The 20,874-nt window shown below is 33.8% G+C and overlaps 1 non-coding gene across 1 annotated transcript; it reads left to right on the top strand.

Annotated features, from left to right (window-relative positions):
- The first annotated feature begins 20,281 nt into the window (after positions 1–20,281).
- On the top strand, positions 20,282–20,387 carry LOC112793947 (small nucleolar RNA R71). Its single transcript, XR_003198633.1, has one exon. It is a non-coding gene; the product is annotated as a small nucleolar RNA R71 (small nucleolar RNA).
- The last annotated feature ends 487 nt before the right edge of the window (positions 20,388–20,874 follow it).

The raw sequence follows: 20,874 nt of genomic DNA, 5'->3' as shown, positions 1-20,874 counted from the left end.
CTTATCTTTTCAAAATTGATTTTTAAATTTTTTTCAACTAACCAATTGACTTTTGTTTGTTTCTTATCTTTTTCAAAACTACCTAACTACTTTTCCCTCTCTAATTTTTGAAAATCATCTCCCTCTTTTTCAAAATTCTTTTAATTAATTAATTGTTTCAAATTTTAATTTTAATTTTATTTCTTCTCTTAATTTTCGAAAATCACTAACTCTTTTTCAAAAATTATTTTCGAATTTCTCCCTCTCTCATCTCTTTCTATTTATTTATTTATTTACTAACACTTCTTTTCATCTCAAGAATTCGAACCTATCCTCCCCCTTGTGTTTGGATTCTTAACTCTTTTCCTTTTTCTATTCCCTTCTTTTTCTACTGACATAAAAGAATCTCTATACTGTGACATAGAGGATTCCTCTTCCTTTTCTGTTCTCTTCTTTCTCATATGAGCAGGAACAAGAAAAAAGGTATTCTTGTTGAAGCTGATCCAGAACTTGAAAGGACTCTGAAGAGGAAACTAAGAGAAGCTAAAATACAACAATCCAAAGACAACCTTACTGAAATTTTTGAACAAGAAAAGGATATGGCAGCCGAACCCAACAATAATAATGCAAGGTGGATGCTTGGTGATTATACTACACCTACTTCCAAGTTTGATGGAAGAAGCATCTCAATCCATACCATTGGAGCAAACAATTTTGAGCTAAAACCTCAACTAGTTGCTCTAATGCAACAGAACTGCAAATTCCATGGACTTCCATTAGAAGATCCCTACCAGTTTTTAACTGAGTTCTTACAGATCTGTGAGACTGTTAAGACTAATGGAGTAGATCCTGAAGTCTACAGGCTCATGCTTTTCCCTTTTGCTGTAAGAGACAGGGCTAGAACATGGTTGGACTCACAACCTAAAGATAGCCTGGACTCCTGGGATAAGCTGGTCGCGGCCTTCTTGGCTGAGTTCTTTCCTCCTCAAAAGCTGAGTAAGCTTAGAGTGGATGTTCAGACCTTCAAATAAAAAGATGGTGAATCCCTCTATGAAGCTTGGGAAAGATACAAGCAGATGACCAAAAGGTGTCCTTCTGACATGCTTTCAGAGTGGACCATTTTGGATATATTCTATTATGGTCTATCTGAATTCTCTAAGATGTCACTGGACCATTCTGCAGGTGGATCCATTCACCTAAAAAAAACGCCTGCAGAAGCTCAAGAACTTATTGACATGGTTGCAAATAACCAGTTCATGTACACTTCTGAGAGAAATTCCGTGAATAATGGGACGCCTCAAAGAAAGGGAGTTCTTGAAATTGATGCTCTGAATGCCATATTGGCTCAAAACAAAATGTTGACTCAGTAAGTCAATATGATTTCTCAAAGTCTGAATGGATGGCAAAATGCATCCAACAGTACTAAAGAGGCATCTTCTGAAGAAGAAGCTTATGATCCCGAGAACCCTGCAATGGCAGAGGTAAATTATATGGGTGAACCTTATGAAAACACCTATAATTCATCATGGAGAAATCATCCAAATTTCTCATGGAAGGATAAATAAAAGCCTCAACAAGGCTTTAATAATGGTGGAAGAAATAGGCTCAGCAATAGCAAGCCTTTTCCATTATCTTCTTAGCAACAGATATAGAATTCTGAGCAGAGCACTTCTAGCATAGCAAACATAGTCTCTGATCTATCCAATACCACTTTAAGTTTCATGAGTGAAACAAGGTCCTCCATCAGAAATCTAGAGACACAAGTGGGCCAGCTGAGTAAGAAAATCACTGAAACTCCTCCTAGTACTCTCCCAAGCAATACTGAAGAAAATCCAAAAGGAGAGTGCAAAGCCTTGACATAATCAACATGGCCAAACCTAGAGAGGAAGAAGAGGACGTGAATCCCAATGAGGAAGACCTCATGGGACGTCTCTCAAGCAAGAAGGAGTTCCCTATTGAGGACCCAAGGGAATCTGAAGGTCATATAGAGACCATAGAGATCCCATTAAACATCCTTCTGCCATTCATGAGCTCTGAAAACTATTCTTCCTATGAAAAGGATGAAGATGTAATTGGAGAGCAAGTTGCTCAATATCTAGGAGCCATCATAAAACTGAATGCCAAGTTGTTTGGTAATGAGACTTGGGAAGGTGAACTTCCGTTGCTCATTAGTGAACTAGATACTTAGGTTCAGCAAACTTTACCTCAAAAGAAACAAGATCCTGGTAAATTTTTAATACCCTGTACCATAGGCACTATGACCTTTGAGAAGGCTCTGTGTGACCTAGGGTCAGGCATAAATCTTATGCCACTCTCTGTAATGGAGAAGCTAGGGATCATTGAGGTACAGCCTGCCACATTCTCATTACAAATGACAGACAAGTCAGTAAGTCAAGCTTATGGATTGGTAGAGGACGTGTTAGTAAAGGTGGAAGGCCTTTACATCCCTGCTGATTTCATAATCTTAGACACTAGGAAGGAGGAGGATGAATGCACCATCCTTGGAAGACCTTTCCTAGCCACAACAGGAGCTGTGATAGATGTTAACAGAGGAGAATTATCCTTCAATTGAATGGGGACTACCTTGTGTTTAAAACCTAAGGGTGTTCTTTTGTACACATGGAGATGAAGCATGAAAAGCTTCTCTCAAGACAGAGTCAAACAAAGCCCCCATAATCAAACTTTAAGTTTGGTGTTGGGAGGCCACAAGCAAACTCTAAGTTTGGTGTTAAAACCCCACATCCAAACTCTAAGTTTGGTGTTGGGAGTCTACAACATTGACCTGATCACCTGTGAGGCTCCAAGAGAGCCCACTGTCAAGCTATTGACATTAAAGAAGCGCTTATTGGGAGGCAACCCAATTTTTATTTATCTAATTTTATTTTTCTTTTATTGTTCTTTTATGTTTTATTAGGTTCATGATCATGTGGAGTCACAAAACAAATACAAAAATTAAAAACAAAATCAAAAATAGCAGAAGAAACAGCACACCCTGGAGGAAGGGCTTACTGGCGTTTAAACGCGAGTAAGGAGCATCTGGCTGGCGTTCAATGCCAGAACAGAGCATGGATATGGCATTGAACGCCAGAAACATGCAGCAATCTGGCGTTTAAACACCAGAATTGCACACTAAGGAAAGCTGGCGTTCAACGCCAGAAACATGCTACAGACTAGCGTTAAACGCCTAAAACAAGCATAGATATGGCGTTTAACGCCAGAAATAAGCATCAATCTGGCGTTAAACGCCAGGATTGCATGCAGAGGGCATTTTACATGCTTCATTGGTACAGGGATGTAAATCCTTGACACCTCCGGATCTGTGGACCCCACAGGATCATCTCAAGATCTGGACACCTCTAACTGGAGACTTTAGCAAAGCTGAGTCACAATCTGAAAAGGTTCTCCCAGTTATGTGTCTGTGGCATTTATGTATCTGGTGGTAATACTGGAAAACAAAGTGCTTAGGGCCACGGCCAAGACTCATAAAAGTAGCTGTGTTCAAGAATCAACATACTTAACTAGAAAAATCAATAACACTATCTAAAATTCTAAGTTCTTATAGAAGCCAATCATTCTAAACTTCAAAGGAAAAAGTGAGATGCCAAATTCACATTTCTGGACTTTACTATGAGTTTGTGTGTTTTTCTGTGATTTTAGGTATTTTCTGGCCGAAATTGAGGGACCTAAGCAAAACTCTGATAGAAGGCTGACAAAGGACTGCTGATGCTGTTGGATTCTAACTTCCCTGCACTCAAAATAGATTTTCTGGAGCTACAAAACTCCAAATGGCACGCTCTCAACGGCGATGAAAAGTAGACATCTAGAGCTTTCCAGAAATATATAATAGTTCCTACTTTATTCGAGATTATATGATGTAAATTGGTGTTCAACGCCAGTTCCATGCTGCATTCTGGAGTCAAACGCCAGAAACACGTCACGAACCAGAGTTGAACGCCAAAAACACGTTACAACTTGGCGTTCAACTCCAAAAGAAGCCTCTGCATGTGTAAAGCTCAAGCTCAGCCCAAGCACACACCAAGTGGGCCCCGGAAGTGGATTTTTGCATCAATTACTTATTTCTATAAACCCTAGTAGCTAGTCTAGTATAAATAGGACATTTTACTATTGTATTAGACATCTTTGGTCTCAGTTTTATTCGATTGATCATCTTAGGAGACTATTGATCACGTTTGGAAGGCTGGCCATTCGGCCATGCCTGGACCATCACTTATGTATTTTCAACGGTGGAGTTTCTACACACCATAGATTAAGGGTGTGGAGCTCTGCTGTACCTCGAGTTTTAATGCAATTACTGCTATTTTCTATTCAATTCAGTTTATTCCTGTTCTAAGATATTCGTTGCACTTTAACATGATGAATGTGATGATCCGTGACACTCATCATCATTCTCACCTATGAACGCGTGATTGACAACCACTTCTGTTCTACCTTAGACCGAGCGCATATCTCTTGGATTCCTTAATTAGAATCATCGTGGTAGAAGCTAGAATTGATGGCGGCATTCATGAGAATCTGGAAAGTTTAAACCTTGTCTGTGGTATTCCGAGTAGGATTCACAGATTGAATGACTGTGACGAGCTTCAAACTCGCGATTGTTGGCCGTGATGACAAACGCAAAAGAATCAATGGATTCTATTCTGACATGATCGAGAACCGACAGATGATTAGCCGTGCTGTGACAAGAGCATTTGGACCTTTTTCACTGAGAGGATGGGATGTAGCCATTGACAATGGTGATGCCCTACATATAGCTTACCATGGAAAGGAGTAAGAAGGATTGGATGAAAGCAGTAGGAAAGTAGAGATTCAAAAGGAACACAGCATCTCCATACACTTATCTGAAATTCCTACTAATAATTTACATAAGTATTTCTATCTTTATTTTTTGTTTATTTATTATTATTATTCGGAAACTCCATAACCATTTATTATCCGCCTAACTGAGATTTACAAGATGACCATAACTTGTTTCATACCAACAATCTCTGTGGGATTCGACCCTTACTCACGTAAGGTATTACTTGGACGACCCAGTGCACTTGCTGGTTAGTTGTGCGGAGTTATGACAAAGTGTGATTCACGTTTGAGAGCGCTACCAAGTTTATTGACGCCATTGTTGATGATCACAATTTCGTGCACCACACGCCACTGAAGTTCCAACCACACGCCAGCTGGGAGTTCATGTTTATTGAGTTTCTTTTCCCTCCAAATTGTAATTTTCCTTTTCCACTTTTGTATTTCTTTTATTTTGAGAGCTAGGAGTAGTATAAATAACCCCAAGAAGTACTGAAAAAGGGGGTTAAGCAGTTAGAAGAGTTTTTCGTTTTACTTTTCACTCCATCTTGAAGTACTTTTCTCTAAGCTATGAGTAGCTAAATTCCCTCTCATTGAGAGAGGGAGCTCTGTTGTACTTGATAGATTAATGATAGTGGATTTTCTTCTTCTCTTCATCTTCTCTTTGATTTGCTAGAAGAAATTTTGTTTTTCATGCTTAGTGTTCAATCATCTTAGAAAAGAGGTTGAATGCAAAATGGGTTTCATGGGAACCTTGGAAAAGGAAACATGAAACCATGCTAGAAATCCCTTCTCACACTTGAGTAGAATCTGGGTTTTGGTGTTTGGATATGGCGACATACAATCCTCCCTCTACCTAGACCTATGATGATGTGTGGTATAATCAGGGACCAAGCATATCTCTCTTCATGAGCAATTAGACCATGAAATTGGCTATTGATCAAGATTTGAGAGATTGAGTCACCAAGGAATTGGGGCTCAATCAATCATGATTGCCAAGAGGTCAATGAGTTGCATGATTGAAGAGGATATGAGCTGGATTTAATCCAAAGAGACAACATCTCCTGATCTCAATAAATTTTCCCTATTCTCATCTATCACTTTCTTTATAGCTTTCTTTTACATTTTGCAATTCCCCATTTCCATTTACATTTATGTCATTTAAGCTTCTGCCCTTTACATTCGTGCCATTTCCATTTCCGCACTTTATTGCCTTTCTTTATTTTTAAGTCAATTTTAATTCTGTCATTTACAATTCTGTAATTACAATCTATTCTGTTTAGCTTGACTAATTCCCCAATTAATTAAAGTTGCTCAAATCAATCAATCTCTGTGGATACGATCCCACTCCACTGTGAGTTATTACTTGACGATAATTTTGGTGCACTTGCCAAAAGAGCGGATTCATAATTAAAAATTTTATGGGTACTGAAATCCATCCATCACTTTTTACTAAGGAAATTAGTAAGTTAGCTAGGATTTGTGGATTAATAACAATTATGCTCACTTGACTTATCCTTCGATGTTAAGGGTTGACTTAGTGAGATTAATCCATCATAATTATCATAGTTGTGGTTATGGCAAGGAAAGGATTCCATAACTCATCCCAAGTCAAGGTTTCATTTATGTTTTAAATCACTTTTTCATCACTTTATAGTCTTACTTGTTTATATTGCATACATAGTTCTTTTATTCCTTTATTAGTTTATTAATTGCAATTTTGTCTAGTTCTTTAATTCCTTTATTTGTTTGCTTCCTTATCATTGAACAAACCCCTTGCTTTCTACAACCAAAATTGTATGCACTCGTTGTCACTAGTTCCTACGGAGAACGACTCGAGGTTTGATTACTCTCGGTTATTTAGAAATTTTAAACTTTGATTGAGCATTACTTGTTGGTTGAGATGTATACTTGCAACGAGGTTAAGTCTCCTTTACCGAGAAGAAATTTTTAACTGACGGTTTTGCTCACATCACCCCTCTTCTCCCTCAGGTGACCTCTCTTGGGTAAGCTTCCTTGGTTCGCGACCAGAGAAGCTTTCTGCCTTGGATTGCTTGCTCCAGGGCATCTTTTAGATTGAAATAATCTTACATTCTGTGTCGGTAACCTCGATCATAATCACAGTATAAGGACTTGTTTCCCCCAGTTCATTCACACCCCAGTTAGCTATTTACTGGTAGACTTCTGCAATTGGGGAGGTCAGACGTGTGTAGTTGGTAAACTTCTCGATTCTTAAGGGTCAAAGAGGATTTCTCACATGGTCTTTAGCCCCATCTCTAATGGGCTGGGATGGGCCGCCTTGTCGCTGAGGGGCATTAGTGGCGGGAGGGGGGGTGGACCTGCAAAGAAATTTTGACTCCCAAGTTAGAATGGATCTTAGAGGCTGAGTTTTTAGGGTTTGTATGTGTCTTACCTAGGGAGAGTCCGAAACTCCCCTTATATGAATACTTTCCCGATATTAAAAATATTCTAAACGGGAAAAATACGATTCGCATCCGAATATGATTGACAGAGTAAGTTGAGGCTAACCGAAAGGTCTCGGATACTTGGGCCAAAGAGGTCGAATTGGGCTTAAGTGTTGGATCTTCATTGGGCCATTAAGGTTGGAACTCGAGTCCGCAACAATGTCTCATCTGCCAAACTTGTTTTTGTGTCTTTGTATCCTTGTTCCATTGTCCCGTACCTGTAAACAAATGCAACCTTAGGCATAGACAAAAACATTGCGTTTTGGAACACTAAATTAGTGTATTTTATAAGAAAGATACAAAAACACTAAGCAGAGACACAAATTATTTTTTCTTTTATTATTACTATTAGTTTTTTATAATTATATTTTTACCATTCTATTTTTCTTTTTAAATTTTGTGTCAAAAAAAAATAAAGATTAATTAAATTTTTTATTATTTGTTATATCTTATAACAAAATATAAAAATACTGATATTTATATTTTTATCTTTTATGTTTTGTCCTTATTACTTGTTATGTTTTCAAAACTAAACATAATTTTATGGGTAGGATATAAACATAAAACAAACGTTTTCTAAAGCATGAAAAGGAGGTGGCAAAAGGCGATATTGGAACTTCTTAAAACACATTAGGGGTGTATCCAGAAGCAAATTACCATTAAACTTTGGTGGTTGTTTGAGGTGATCACAACAGTGGTGATGGTGTTCAAAACAAAAAGTTCGAATATAGTGAAATAAAGGTAAGGAAATCGATTTCAATGGATAAAAGTTATTATTGAAAAGTTTGGGCATATAACAATTTCTTTCAACACCATATTATTGAAAAGTCTGAGCATATACATCCAAATTGAGACCACTGAAATTTTAATAGTCAATTTGAAGATTTTGGTAAAATTTTAGAGGTTAATTTGAATATTAATTTCTTCTAAATAAGGTCTTTTTTTTATCATTTTTTTTCTTAATTTATTATTTCTATCTTTTTCTATAATTTTAACATTTTTTATATTTAATTTTCTTCAAAATTCATATTTATTTTATCTATTTATATTTATTAATTTGTTTAAATACAAAAAATATAAAATATTGTTCAATTTTTTTTATTTTTTTATTTTATTATTTTATATAAACCCATAAAGAAAAACACACACATAGTGGAGGGTTCGCTGTCTCACTCTTAACAGTGGTGACCTTCCGTTTCTCTCTTCTCTTTTGTAGTCAAATATTATACTTCTTATAAATTTTTCTATTTATATTCATTAAAATTTTATGTGGTTTACTTTTTAATGAATGAAAATAATTTTTTTATTTTATGTGGTTTATTTTTTATGAATGAAAATACTTTTTTTATAAAAAAATATATATATTGTGCGCATAATATAATTGATTCATTATGATCTCTAATTCGCTGGATTAACATTCAAGAGCTACTCGCCTGCTGTTAGCTTTTACAAGTTTTATTATAGTTGATTAATCATTACAATGTGGCAGCGTTCAAACAGAGCAAAGTAAATGTTTTTATTTTATGAATAAAATATTATTTTTGTCTTTTAATATTTAGAATAAATTTGGAAGTTATTTTTAATATTTAAATAATTTTATTTAAATTTTTAATATTTTCAAATTTTTTTAATGTTATCCTATTATTAGTGGTCTATTAATAGAATTGATGATGAGACAAAATTTAGACGATTATAAAATATTAGAGACTTAAATAAGACGAAAATATTTGATACAAAAATTTTACATTATTCTTAAAAAAATTACCAAATCAAGTAAAATAATAATAAATTTTAACAGAACAAAGTGCATCAGAAATTCAAGATTTTTACTCATATTTATAGAATAACTAGTATATAAATTTTTGAAAAATGATAAAAAGAACATATACATATATAATAAAATATAAATTATATCTTTTTGTCTCTAATCTACCGAACTTATTTAATGCTTAATTTAATTAAATTTGATTTTTAACTTTTTAATAAATTTTAGTTGTTTCTTTAATAATTTTAATTTTTTTACGATAGATAATTGTTCCATTTATTTTTTAGTTTTGCTTTTCATAAAAGATAAATTTATTTAGAATAAAAGTAATGTGATTAAGAGTAAAATTAAAAAATAAATTTATTTAGAATAAAAATAATGTGACTAAGAGTAATTTATTTAGATGCAATTAAAAAAATAATTGAATAATTATCTAATATAAAAAATTGATATTATTAAAAGATAAAATTAAAATTTTTTAAAATTAAAAATAAAATTTATAAAATTAGTTGAATTCATAATGCAATTTATTCTGTTAAAATTTATTTTTATTTTATTTGATGTATCACGTTTTCGTCTTATTTAAATTTTTAACATTTTAAACTGTTTCAATTTTATCTCGTTGTCAATTTTATTAACAGATTTTTAACAACAAGATGATATTAAGACAATTTTAAAATATTAAAAATTTAAATAAAATAATTTAAATATTATAGATAATTTTAAAATTTATTTTAAATATTAGAGATAAAAATAATACTTTACTCTTATTTTATTAAACATTTAAAGCCTCATTTTTACATAATAATTTAATATATAATATTATTCAACAACTTGGGAAATGTATCTATGCAAAAGCCATCGAAGGGCATTTTCGTACCAAAGAAAGGAAAGAAAGAACGAACCAATTTTTAAAGAAAGAACCAAGCACAGTTGCCGTTATATGATATTCTTTGTGATCTACACAAATCCCAACAACACAGCACAACACGCTTTTTCCAAATTTTATACAAATGTTATATATACATGTTCACATTAGAATTAAAAATACCCATATTCCCCTAATTATGAACATCCTCAATCCTTGTTATGAAGTCGTTTCTATAATGAATAGCTTACACGTTGCCACATTGTGTCCGGTTCAACATGTCATTGACATTCCTAATTTTGTACTAATCATGAAAGCAAGCTTAAGATATTCTTGCTTTGTTGTCCTCTTATTCGCATTTTTATTATTATTAATTTGTACTTAGTGATTAAGGTGTTTTGGCCGTGTAATTAGTAAGATAACGTTTGTTTTGAGGTATTAAAATAGAGATGAAAGATTGAGATACAGTATTATGTTTGTTGGCTCAGAAATCGATACTAAAATTTTTGTCTCTATCTCCAAAATTTCAGTATTTCAGTACCTCCAAAAAGTAGAGATACAAGGAACTGAAATTTTTAGAGACATAGACTGAAATTTTAATAACATTTTATACTTAAAATACTCTCATTTCAATTAATTAATTCTAATTTTATTCTTTGTCCAAATTAAATTAGAATTTTATTTTTGTTTCAATTTCTGTCTCTCACTTTGCACCAAACAAAATATACTAAAATTTATTTTAGTTTCTGTCTCTTAGTCTCTGTCTCTCAGTCTCTGTCTCTCTACCAAACGCTACCTAAATGATTAATTATTGCTTTGTTGTCCTACTCTTTATATACCTTTATACTCTTTCATTTCCCGGTTCCATTCCCTCTGTTGTAGAATAAATAAAGATCATATATAAATTAAAAAAAAGTATAAATAAAAAATTCTAGTATAATAATCTCACTATAAAAGAAGTAATTTATATATTTACTACTATTATATATATTAAGAACATATAAAAGAAAGAGAAAAAAAGTTTTGTATAAAGAGAGAAGTTTATTATTCATGTGTGTATCTTCCTTCAGAACAAACCCCTATTTATATACATATAAGGGGTCACTTTTTCAAACTCAATTAATTATACAATCTCTCTTGATATTCTCAATAACATAGAAAAATTGTTATCCACCTCATATCCACTTCACACTTATCACAATACTCCCCCTTGGATGACCATTTACGATTATGCTTCGTTAAAACCTTATTAAAGAAAAACCCAATGCGAAAAAAACTTTAGTGAAGGAAAAAGAGTACATTATCCTTTGTGATGGGAACTGCCTCGTTAAAAACCTTGTCAAGAAAAATCTAATGAAAAAAAAACCTGACAAAGGGAAAAAGAGTACAGTCTCCCCCTCTTGTCGACATTATTTAATGTCTTGAAATCGGCACATCCTAATCTCATGTATCAATCTTTCAAAGGAGAATTTTGGGAGTGACTTTGCAAATAAATCTGCCAGATTAGTACTTGAACGGATTTGTTGGACATCAATTGTCCCTTGATTTTGAAGATCATGAGTGAAGAAGAATTTGGAAGAAATATGCTTTGTTCTATCGTCTTTGATATATCCGTCCTTAAGTTGAGCAATGCATGCTGTATTATCTTCAAACAGGACAGTTGGAGCTATCTTCTGATCAATCAATCCACATGATGACATAATATATTGGATTAAACTTCTGAGCCAAAAATAGTCGTGACTAGCTTCATGTATCGCGAGTATTTCAGTATGATTAGAGGAGGTTGCTGCTATCGTCTGTTTGGTGGACTTCCACAATATAGCTGTACAACCATATGTGAATAGATATCCTATTTAAGATCTCCCTTTATGTGAAACAAACAAGTATCCAACATCTGCATAGCCAACTAATAGTGACTTGGATTCATATGGATAATATAATCCCATGTCAACCGTTCCTCGAAGATATCGAAAGATTTGTTTAATTCCATTACAAGGTCTTCTGGTTGGAGAGGAACTATACATTGCTAGTAAATTCACAGTAAATGATATATTGGGACGTGTATTATTAGCAAGATACATTAGTGCTCCAATGGTACTAAGATATGGTACTTCAGGATCAAGGATATGTTCTTTTTCTTCCTTAGGATGGAATTGATTCTTATTCACATCCAAAGATCTAACGATCATTGGAGTACTTAATGGATGTGAACTATCCATATAAAATCTCTTCAAGATCTTTTCTGTGTTTGTTGTTTGATGAATGAAGATCCCATTTGTTGTGTGCTCGATCTGCAGGCCGGGACAGAATTTAGTTTTTCCAAGATCTTTCATATCAAACTCTTCTTTTAGAGCTTTTATATATGCTGGAATCTCTTCGATCAAGAGTTTCAATGATATTTAAATCATCAACGTACATAGCAATTATAATGAATCCAGATGCAGATTTCTTTATGAAAACACATGGGCATATATCATCATTCTTAAATCCGTTTTTGGTCAGATACTCAGTAAGACGATTATACCACATTCGTCCAGATTGCTTTAGACCATATAAAGATCTTTGCAATTTAATTGAGTATAATCCCTACGAATATTTATTGGATGGTTTAGATATCTTCAGTCCTTCAAGGACTTTCATATAGATATCACGATCTAATGAGCCGTATAAGTAGGTTGTTACCACATCCATTAAATACATATGTAGTTTATGATATACGGATAAACTGACCAAATAACGCAATGGTATCGCATCCACTACAGGAAATACGTTTCTTCATAATCTATACCAGGACTTTGTGAGAAACCTTGTGCCACAAGTCGGGCTTTGTAGGGCACAACTTCATTTTTCTCATTTCGTTTTCTCAAAAATACCCATCGGTATCCAACAGGTTTTACATCTTCTGGTGTATGGACTACAGGTCTAACTCAGCCAAGTGAGTCTAAGTGAGTCTAACTTAGCCTTCATGGCTTCTTCCCATTTTGCCCAATCATTCCTTTTTCGACATGCTTCGACTAATCTTGGCTCAAGATCCTTACTTTCATGCATGATATTTAATGTCACATTATATGGAAATATTTCATTGACAATTGTCTTATTTCGGTCCCATTTTTCTCCTGTAAAGACATAATTTATCGAGATCTCGTCATTTTCACAATTTTTAGGTACCTGAACTTCTTCTGACATTAAAACTATATAAGAATTTTGGACAACTGCAGGAGTCTCTACTATGTCTTTTTTAACAAGAATCATATTTACCTCTTTTCTTTTTTGAGGATTTTTGTCTTTGGAAACGACAGGCCTGCCATGCTTTTGGCATATATTTGCTTCGGTGGCAATTTGTCCAATGGGACATCAATTCGAATTGGGGCATTTTCCGCTGGTATATAAGATTTGGTTATCCTCTTTGTATCGGAAAATGCATTAGGAAATTCATTTGCTATTCTTTGCAAATGTATAATCTTTTGAACTTCTAGTTCACATTGCCTTGATCGAGGATCTAAATGCATCAAAGATGATTCTTTCCAATTAAGTTCCTTTTCAGGAAGCTTATTCTCTCCTCCTAATGTTGAAAATTTTGATTCATCAAAATGACAATCCGCAAATCGGGCTTTAAATACATCTCCAGTTTATATCTCGAGATACCTCACTATAGAGGGAGAATCATATCCAACATATATCCCCAATTTTCTTTGGGGTCCCATTTTGGTGCGAGAAGGTGGTACAATGGGAACATATATCGCACACCCAAATATTCTTAAATGGAAAATATTTGGCTGCTTTGCAAAAGCTAATTGTATAAGAGAGAACTGATGATAACTTGTTGGCCTCAAACGAATAAGTGTTGCAGCATGTAAAATAGCATGCCCCTAAACCGAGGTTGAGAGATTTATTCTCATAAGTAAGGGTCTAGAAATTAATTGGAGGCATTTAACAAGTGATTCTGCTAACCCATTTTATGTGCAAATATAAGCTACTGGATGTTTAAAACTTATTCCATTAGCCATACAATAAGCATCAAATGCTTCAGAAGTAAATTCACCATCATTATCAAGACGAATTGCTTTGTTTAGATTTTTTTGGAAATTGTGCTTTTAATCGAATAATTTGAGCTAGTAATCTTGCAAACGTCAGTTTGCGAGAAGATAATAAGCACACATGTGACAATCTCAAAGATGCGTCTATGAGGACCATAAAATTTCTAAAAGATTTACATGGTGGATGAATAGGTCCACATATATCGCCTTGAATCCTTTCTAGGAATTCAGAGGACTCAAATCCAATCTTTACTGGTGATGTCTTTAAAATTAACTTTCCCTGAGAACATGCAGCACAGCAAAATTCACTAGATTTAAGAATCTTCTGGTTCTTTAGTGAATGTCTATGGGAGTTTTCAATAATTCTCCACATCATGGTTGTTCTCGGATGACCCAATCAGTCATGCCAAATTATAAATTCATTTGGGCTAGTAAACTTCTGGTTTACAATGGCATGTGATTCAATTGCACTAATCTTGGTATAATATAACCCAGATGAAAGTGAGGGTAACTTTTCTAATATAACTTTTTTATTTAAATCATGAGTTGTGATACATAAATACTCATGATTTTCCTCATTCACTGTTTCAATATGATATCCATTTCGGCGAATATCTTTGAAATTCAACAAGTTCCTCAAAAAAACAAAATTATAGCTCTTCCGGAGCCTTTTATCACATTGCCCGAGCCAATAATAGTATTTAACATATTCTTCTTTTGGCACAAGATGGGTAAAATATATATTACTTTTAAGAATAGTGTGCGAACTTGTACTATCCGCAAGGCAAATATCTTCACAATATGTCCATGCCATTTTTCTTCAAAGACAAATAATAATAATAATAAAATGAGTAAAAGTACATGCACAGTAAAATTATTCATATGAATACTTAACAAACACACATATTAAACTATTTCATGATTGATCAAATAGCCAATATTTTTTTCAGGATCCTCAAAAAAATTAGAGACATCATAATGAGTGGTGGAATTTTCATCATTTGAAACAAAATTTGTTTCTTTTCCTTTGTCATTCTTTTTTAAGGATGCTTGATAAAGATTAAATAGGACCCTTGGAGTACGACAGGTACGTGACCAATGGCCTTTTCCACCACAACAGAAGCATTTATCCTTAATTGATTTACTTTGCCCATTGTTTCTTTCTTTATCCCACTTCTGGTGAGATCCTTTCTTGTGTATATAATTCTTCTTCCTTCCATAATTTTTCTTATTACCAAAATCTTGTCATTTACCTCTTCTGGGGCAACGATTTGCTGCATTTACCTCAGAAAATGGGGCGGCGCCAGCTGGGCGCGCTTCATGATTCCTTAGAAGTAACTCATTGTTGCGTTCAGCAACAAGAAGGTAATAAATTAACTCAGAATATTTTTTTTAAATCTTTTTTCTCGATACTGCTGCTGCAGGAGCACATTTGAGGCATGGAAGGTCGAAAAAGTTTTCTCTAACATATCGGAATTGAGGAAGTATCACCATCTTTTGATTATTATACCTTTTTTCAAGGTCTTTCCAAAGATCTGCAGGATCTTTTAATGTGAGATATTCATTTTATCTTTCGTCAAGATGACGACGAAAGAAAAATCATGGCCTTGGCTTTATTCTTTTGAGATGTATTATTTTCAGCCTTAATAGTATCTCCAAGAGCCATTGAATCAAGATGGATTCTAGCATCAATTATCCATAATAAATAATTATTTTCAGATATATTAAAAGTATTAAAATTAAGATAAGAGAGTTTCGACATAATAAAAATTTGTTACCTGGAGTCTTCTAAAATTTGGTTAGAGTCTCGTATTAATAATATATTGTAGAATAAATAAAGACGATATATAAACTAAAGAAGTATAAATAGAGGACTCTAGTATAATAATCTCACTATAAAAAAAGTAACTTATATATTTACTACTATTATATATATTGTGAATATATAAAAGAAAGAGGAAAAAAGTTTTGTATAAAGAAAAAGAAGCTTATTATTCGTGTGTGTATCTTCCTTTAGAACAAACCCCTATTTATATACATATAATCTCAATTAATTATATAATCTCTTTTGATATTCTCAATAACATAAAGAAATAATCATCCACCTCATATCCACTTCATAATTATCACAATACCCTCTTATATTTTCAATTTTTCCCTTCACATCTTGTTTAGGTCTACTTTGATTTCTTGTTATGGACAAAACCCAATGGTCATTAAAAAAAGACTATTCGATGATAAAACGTTACAACAATGAAAATCTTAATTAATTTTTTAACGAAAACAAATTAAAAGTAATAAAACATCATTCAATGAGAACGTTACAGAATCAAGACATTAAGTCGAAAAAACAACTGCAAAGTCCCAGGGTAATGTCTTTATTACTATAAAAGAGAAGCGAAAAATCACTAAGGTAAGCACATTCTCAAATAATAATAAAGACATTTATTGACTTAAACATAGAAGTATTCTTGAAGGTTGCCCTTTTCACTTGGTTTCCAATAAGAATAGGACTTAGATTTCCATCAACTCTTTAACTTAGAATTTCAGCACTCACTTCGAACATTTGTTGCTTGTTTGGGCGTTATTATTTTGATAAAAAAGATCTTTTTTAATAATTTTTTTTTATTTTTTAGTGCGTTTGATAAATTTCTTGTAGTAAAAGTAAAAGTACTAGAAAAATAAAAAAAGAAACATCTTTTTTGAGAAGCAGTAATTTACATTTTTTTAAAAGATCTTTTTTCCTTAAAAAAAGATGTTTTTCATGTAATAAATAAACAAAAAAGTACTTTTATATTGTTGTACCCAAATATAATTGATAAATAAAAGGATCTTTTTGCATAAAATACCCAAACATAAAATTACTTTTATTTTTTTATAAGATCTTTTAAAAAAAGATAATTCAAAAAAGATATTTTTTAGAAGCTCACCCAAACAAGTCCTGGATATGAATCATTTTCATCCAAGAACACATATTTTAGAGAAGGAGACAAAGGTTTGAGCTCAAGCTTGGGGACTTCCTCCTCCCTCTTAGGCGTGTCCATCACTACTTTATGGGGTGGTGAATCATCAACTTCAACTAATTCATACTCAGAAATAGGATCCAGAACATCATCAAGTACCTCAGCTTCCAGTACCTCTTGAACCAGTTGTTCAACAACATCAGTTCTTATACACCCTCTAGAATCATTAGGGTGCTTGAGAGCTTCAAAAACATTAAGGACCACCTGTTCTTCATTGACCCTCAGGGTTAATTCACCCTTTTGCACATCAATTAGAGCTCTACATGTAGCTAAAAAAGGTCTACCAAGAATAATAGAGGATTTTACATCCTCTTCCATGTCTAATATAACAAAATCAGCATGAAAAATAAATGGTCCTACTTTCACAAGTAAATACTCAACAACACCAACAGACAATTTAATAGAGAGATCAGCAAGTTGAAGAGAAATACGAGTGGGTTTTACCTCCTCAATTTGAAGCTTTTTCATCACTGAAAGTGGTATGAGATTGATGCTAGCTACAAGATCACATAAAGCTCTCTGAATGGTGACGTCTCCAATCGTGCAAGGAATTACAAAGCTCCATGGATCCTGCATCTTCTCAGGAATATTATGTTGAATAATAGCATTGCGTTCCTTGGTTAACACCACTGTTTCTTGTTCCTTCAAATTCCTCTTGTTAGTCAATAATTCTTTCATAAATTTAGCATAAAGAGGCATTTGCACAAGAGCCTCCGCAAAAGGAATGTTGATCTGCAGCTTCTTGAAGACTTCTTAAAATTTAGAAAATTGTTTGTCTTTGGAAGCCTTCTGAAGCCTCTGAGGATATGGCATTTTTGGCTTGTATTCAAGAGCCTTTGTCAATATAGGATATGTGTCAAGAGAGTCTGGGAATGGATTGTCTGCACGCTTTGGAGGGGCGTGCTCTACTTCCTCCCTCTTCACCTCTGGAGCTTCTTGATAAACTCCAATTTTGTGGTTTATCTTGTGCTTAATTTGGGAAATTTTATCAACTTTTTCACATTTATTCAATGAAATAGCATGGTTTTGTAATTCTCCCTAATTTTGTGCTTAAGAGTAAAAACATTCTTTTTAGACCCCTTAAATTGCTAATTTTGATTCACCTTTGATTCCACTAGATGCCTTGATGTGTTTGTTAGTGAATTCAGGTTGAAAAGGCTAGGAATGGATCAAAGGAGTGAAGAGAAAAGCATGCAAGATGGAGAATTCATGAAGAAATGAGCTTTTGGAGAATTGAGGGCCACGCGCATGCGTCATCCATGCTTACGCATGAGGAGGGATTTTGGCATTGACGCGCACGCGTCGTCCATGTGCACACGTGACGTCAGGCACGTGACCTCATTAAAGTGAATTCGCTGGGGGCGATTTCTGAGCTTTTCTGGCCCAAATCGAACTCGTTTCTGAGGCTATTTCATGCAGAATTGAAGATTGGGCAAATGGGGAGCAATTAGTTGTAGGATAGCATTATGTAGGTTAGTTTTCTAGAGAGAGAAGCTCTCTCTTCTCACTAGAATTAGGGTTCTTAGGCTTATTTGCACCTTAAATCTAGGGTGTAATTCTTGTTCTCATCTAGTTTTCTTTATGATTTCTTGTTCTCATACCTTTGTTCTCCTTAGTTCTCTTATTAATTTTCCTTTTTATGCCTCTTTTATGTTTATGCACTTTTTTTGGATTGGGATCTCCTTTAATGTAATTGATGTTTTATGTTCCTTTTTATTGTTGAATTGAGTTGTTGATTTTTTTCTTGCATTGGGTAGTTGTAGATTTTATCTTTCCTTGCAATTTATTATGCTTTTCTTTTATGCCTTCCAAGTGTTTGACAAAATGTTTGGTTGGATGTTAGAATGGCTTTTGGAGCATTCTTGGCTTGGAAAGAGAAATTAGGCAATATTGAGTCATTAATAGCCAATTTAGATTGGTGATCTAGAGTTGTTAGTTAATATTATTTCCATTGACTCTAATATCTTGCTAATTCAATTAGTGAGTTAATTAGGATTTTTGGATTGAGATTAACTAGTCTTATTTGACTTTCTCTCATGTGAAGATAATATTGTACTTTCTTCTATATGTTGGAGTTAACGAAATAAGATAAATTCTTGTTAGTCATTGTATGACTAGGATTGAAAGCCTTAGGTCTCAATCCTTGCCATGAATGTCTCTCTTTATTACTTGTTTTCTTTAGTTGTTACTTTATTTTCTTTCCATTTTAATTACTTGCCCTTCTACCAACCCACCCCTTGGATACCATAACCAATAATATGCATATCTCACTGCAATTCCTTGAGAAGACGACCCGAGACTAATACTCTCGGTTACTTTTATTGGGTTGGACTTGTGACAACCATAATTAAAACTTTGATTGAGTATTGCTTGTCGGTTAGGAACTATACTTGCAACAAAGTTATTTCCTCTTTTACCGAGAAGAAATTCTTAGATGACGATTTTGCTCTTTCAGTTCTTTTTCAGCTAGTTCCTCATTGACCTTGGTCTCAGAACCAGCTACTTTACCACTTCTCAATTGAATAGCCTTCCAATCTTCTCTTGGGTTCACCACTGTATCACCAGGAAATGTACTTGAAGACCTCTCAGGTATTTACTTGCTCAATTGACCCATTTGCACCTCCAAGTTTCTAATATAAGCTCTGGTTTTCTACATAAAACTATTCATCATTATCTCCCAGTTAGAGTTCTGTGGAGGTTGATAATTTTCCTGCTGAGGTGGTTGTTGTGGATGAGACTAAAATTGGCAGTTATTTTGATTATTCTGCTGGAAACCGCCTTGAGAATTATTGTTGAAATTCTGAGATCTCTGAGGTTGGTCTCTCCACCCAAAATTTGGGTGATTTCTCCACCCTTGATTATAGGTCTTAGAGTATGGATCATTGTTGGCATTTTTAGGACCACTACCCATGTAATTGACATATTCAGAAGAAGATTGAGCATAATCATAATTATCATTTTGCACAAAATTACCTGTTATGTCATAGGGGATCTCTTGAGATGCACTCTAAGTGTTGACAGCTGAAACTTGTATTCCACTCAACTGTTGAGTAATTAGACTTATTTGCCGAGACAAAAGTTCATTCTGAGTAAGAAGAGTATTAACAGCTTCCACTTCCAAAACACTTTTCCTTTGAGGAGTTTCAGAGTTCACAGGATTCCTGTTGGATGAATATAAATATTGGTTATTGGCAACCAATTCAATAAGCTCAATAGTTTCCTCAGGTGTCTTCTTCATGTGCAATGAATTATCTGCAGAATTATCTAAGAACATCTTGGACATTTCACCCAAGCCTTCATAAAAGATATCCAGTTGGGTCTATTTAGAGAACATGTCCGGAGGGCATTGCCTAGTTAGCAATTTGTACCTCTCCCAAGCTTCATAGAGGGTCTCACCATCCTTCTGTCTGAAGGTCTGAACCTCTACCCTAAGCTTAATCAGCTTCTTTGGTGGGAAAAATTTAGTAAGAAACCCAGTGACAACTTTATCCCAAGTATCTAGACTCTTCTTGGGTTGAGAATCTAGCCACAGCTTTGCTCTATCCGTCAGAGCAAATGGGAAGAGCACGAGTTTTTACACCTCAGGATTCACTCTATTAGTTTTTACAGTATCACAAATCTGGAGAAAATTAGAGATAAACTGATTGGGATCTTCTTGAGGGAGTCCATGATATTGACAGTTTTATTGCACCAAAGTGACGTCAGAGTGTAGAGAATTCCTAGTGAGGTCACCTATGTAAAATAATAAAATAAAAATACTAATTAAAACAAATAAATAAAATTCAAAATTACTAGTAAATTTAGGACAAGAATTTTAGAAATTATGTAGCTAAGTTAATAATTAAAATAAAAATAAAAATAACTAGGAAACGCAAAACTTAAATTCAGAAATTAAGGAAAAATAATAGCACTAAAATTCAAA

The sequence above is a fragment of the Arachis hypogaea genome, chromosome 3, assembly GCF_003086295.3.
Source record: "Arachis hypogaea cultivar Tifrunner chromosome 3, arahy.Tifrunner.gnm2.J5K5, whole genome shotgun sequence".
NCBI lineage: Eukaryota > Viridiplantae > Streptophyta > Magnoliopsida > Fabales > Fabaceae > Arachis > Arachis hypogaea.
The sequence above is the reverse complement of the archived record's forward strand: the minus strand, read 5'-3'. Positions and strand labels throughout refer to the sequence as shown.